This window comes from Oxyura jamaicensis, chromosome 1 (assembly GCF_011077185.1).
Source record: "Oxyura jamaicensis isolate SHBP4307 breed ruddy duck chromosome 1, BPBGC_Ojam_1.0, whole genome shotgun sequence".
Classification (NCBI taxonomy): Eukaryota; Metazoa; Chordata; class Aves; order Anseriformes; family Anatidae; genus Oxyura; species Oxyura jamaicensis.
In genome coordinates, this window is record NC_048893.1 from 139,686,038 (window position 1) to 139,689,742 (window position 3,705).

At 44.2% G+C, this 3,705-nt stretch overlaps 1 long non-coding RNA gene across 1 annotated transcript in view; it reads left to right on the forward strand.

The window, feature by feature from the left end:
* Positions 1 to 2,006: 2,006 nt before the first annotated feature.
* The window catches only part of LOC118161448, a 14,927-nt gene continuing 13,228 nt past the window's right edge, over positions 2,007 to 3,705 (forward strand). Inside the window, exon 1 of the long non-coding RNA XR_004748032.1 lies at positions 2,007 to 2,161. This is a non-coding gene — a long non-coding RNA (uncharacterized LOC118161448). The remainder of the gene's footprint in view (positions 2,162 to 3,705) is intronic.

A 3,705-nucleotide genomic window follows, 5' to 3' on the forward strand; every position in this document is an offset into this window, starting at 1 on the left:
GAAATTGGAAGTTATGGCAGCTAATTAATAAAAAGGCCATTAAAAGGCTTTTTATCTTAAAAGTGGAAAGGTGTGAGTTTATTTATTTATTTATTCATGATTTCAGTTCCAAGGCCAGATCATAAAATAGAGCTGCTAAAGGTAATCGTAAAAAGAAAAAATAATCTTGATTTTCCAACTGTTTTGAAGATGTTATTTTTAGGGCATGTGCTCCTGTTAAATGTATCTAAATACACCTAAGCCAAAAGGATGTGAAAGGAAACAAAAGTGACGCTTATAAAACAGCAGCAGCTTGGCTGATAGGGCTTTCACACCAGGAGCCTGCTCTCTGGGGTCTCTCAAAAGTTGAAAAGCAAATTAATTCAGCCAGGACACAAACCAGAACATTGAGGCTGACTTTGGACCAGGCCCCATCTAAACAGCAGTGTGGCTCAGGTTAGCCAAAATCAGGCTCCGCAAACCACTGTCTTCCCCCAGGCTTTCTCACGAGCCACTGGGAGAGTGACAGGACCATGAGGTGCACAGGCTGCTGACAGCTCGGTGTTCACCTGGTGATGCTGAGCAGCCAAATACCTTCTGCCCTGAAGGATGGTGCTTGGTCAGCGTGGCTCTAGAGAGAGGAGATGTGAGCTGGGCTCTGTGCTCTCCTCCCTGCCGGTGACCCTTCCCTTCCCCAGCCCGCTGGGAGCAGGGCCTGCCAGCTGGGCCCAGAGCTGCATTTCTCTGCAGGAGCTCCCGCTGCTCCCTTTCAGCTATCTGTGGGGCCCAGCAGCCTGCAGGCAGTTCTCCTTGGAAAGCACAATGAGAAGAAGAATGTAATATTAAAAATAATCCAGGCATTAGATTAGGAGCTGCTGTGGAAAAAAAAAAAAAAAAAAAAAAAAAAAGCAGAACAAAACAAAACAAAAACCCAAGAAACACAGTATCCTACTTCTCTCCACCCAAGTTATTTTCCTGGATCTTTCCAGGGGGAAAAGACTGTTTAATTTTTCCCCCTTCCAAGCTGCTTTAAAAAGCTCTAAGACATGATCCAAACTCCTCCAAAATCAGTGGAAAGTGTTCAAGGTCTCTAAATCAGATCCTGAATGCAGGGTGGTAAGAAGCATGAGTATCCTGCTTTTTATGCAGGGTGAAAACAGAAATGTCCTAAAAGAGTTGCACATTAATGTTATGTGAGTAGCTATCTCCCTTTCCCTGCTCCCTCAGCCTTCCGGTGTCATGGTGGTTGAACCTGTTCATTCTGAAGGAGCCAACCAGCAGAGGGGAGAAAGGATCGGGTTCCCTCCTAGCAATGCAGTTGTCATTACTAATGGAGTTGTTTGTCACAGGAGTGGTCCATCTTCTGGTCCTGGACTGCATAACCTCACCCAGAGCCCCGTGGCAGTGACTCTGTGGTTGCATGACACTTTACCCCATAACCCCATACCCCATAAGCCCCTACATAATGGCCGTAAAAGCAACCCCGCCTGCACACAGACAAAGCAGTAGAGGCTTGGATAATGGGAGTTGTTTTAAACCCACTGATTCCTTTGAAATACTGTAAGACCAGCTCTGCTCCCCAGAGTGTGCTTTGCAAACAGCTGAAGTGAAGGCTAGATACTTACCAGTGACTAACAAGCTCTGATTGGCACAGTTTGTGTCGGGCACAGCCCAGGACAAGGTTTACCAAAGCCTTTCACCAGGCCTTTTCACAAAGGCACTGAATCATGCAACAAAAACACACACACTCCTGTTCTCACTCAGCACCATTTTATAGAGAAAATAAACATCACAGAGCTGTAAGGAAAACCCCACATCAAGCCAGTGTTCACTATATTAGCTTAATTTTTCTAAAAATGATGCCCCAGGCAAGTTTCAGAATTTAAATTTCTGATACTCCTTGCGTTTCCCCAGAGCTGTTTTTCATTAACTTTTTACCAAGCTGTTACAGCTTCTTGAGAAATTTGGAGTCTCTGCGGCTTCCTCCTCCTGACTGCGGGACTTGGTGAATATTGAAGAGCTACAGGGCCGAATCCTTTGCCCCTGGGCAAAATCAGCTGCAGTTGTATCATTTTTTGACAGAAGTTCTGACAAAATGTCAGCTTCTGCTTAAACACCTGCAGTGCCTGTGCAATATTCATCAGTCTACCTGAAGTGCTAGAGAAAGCTGATGTGCTGGCGGGTATTTCTACAGGAAAGGTAGTAAGTACTTCAACAAATAAATTTTGGGTGCCTAACATATCTCCAGAATAAAAATATTTTGTCAAGCCTGTGGATATACCCAGGCAAGTGAGGTGTCTGTGGAAACAGCATGTATCCCTTAGAAAATGTGCTGTTTCTCCACAGTTTCATGGCTCCGAAAGCCTCTGCCCTAAGCAGAGTCCCTGGATTTGTTTAGGATCACTGCTGTGTGCTCAAGGAAAGGCTGTTGGCTTGGGTTTTCTAAGGAGGGTTATTTTGTTCAATTTTTACTTCGCTATTTAAACTGTACTTGTTTTCATACTTTATTCGGACCTTGCAGTGGAACTTAAAAATATGCACAGCTGGTTATTTATTTTTGTTTTGCTTTTCATGTGAAGTCACAGTTAGGGATTGTGTGCCGTACAGCACAGTAAACAAGCAGGTAAGGATGTGGGGATGTGAACCTACTGTAGACACCCTGTCCTACACCGCCTCTTGTTTGAACGTGGTAGCTCAGATTTATGCTACTATTACAATCAGTACAGCTAACAATGACAATAAATATAACAGCTATTTAAAGACAGATTCTATCAGCATCTTCCTTTTAGTGAACCGAGGTCCTTGCAAAAACTGCTTCCTGCTGCAAAAGATTTTTCTGAACCACTCCTTCCATCATGCTCACAACAGACACTTTCCAGATACTCTAGCTCACCAGACACTCTTGGAAAAGTCAGATATGTCTTTTGTCAAGGGCTTCTGTTTTTAACAATATATTAATATTTCAAGCAAGTCCTTGGCAAGTCTTCAGTTTTTGCCAGTGGGTCCCAACGTCTTTCCAAAAAAAAATGAGATTTATGGTTAGTGCTGGTGGGTGGAGGGCTGGACATCAGTAGTGTAAAAAGCATACCTTGTGGTTTTAGTGACGCATGAAGTATAATCACAGCTGGTAGCGGGTTGCATTCCAGCTCCTGTGACAAAGATAAAAGGCAAGGTGAAGATTTGCGATAATAATTATTTATGGGAGCCTGGTGTTCAGCCGTGCAGCGCTGCCATGGCTAGATTGCCTTTCAGAAAAGTACCATAACATTGGCTGCCCTGTAATATTAACTGCACTCAGTTATTTTTGCATGGATGAATAGTGACAGGCCAAAAGTACTGCTTGTCATGCAGGCCTGACCTGAGCTCTGTGCTTATGGGTGGTGCTCCCACTGTTCCCCAGATAGGTCTTGATAGGTCTTCCCAGAGCCTCCAGGGAGCAGGGATATGTCTGGCTGCCCAAGTCAGAAGATCTCAGCCATCCTGTGAGTACAAGTCTTGTCCTCATCTTCAAGACACGTTACAGTTTACTATCAGATGGCTTAGAGAACTGTTACTTTGCCCAGTCTTGGCTGTCATTCTTATCTACAAACCACCTCCATCACTAGGCTGAAATAAGACTTTCCTTCTTTCCTTCTTTCCTTCTTTCCTTCTTTCCTTCTTTCCTTCCTTCCTTCCTTCTTTCCTTCCTTCCTTCCTTCCTTCCTTCCTTCCTTCCTTCCTTCCTTC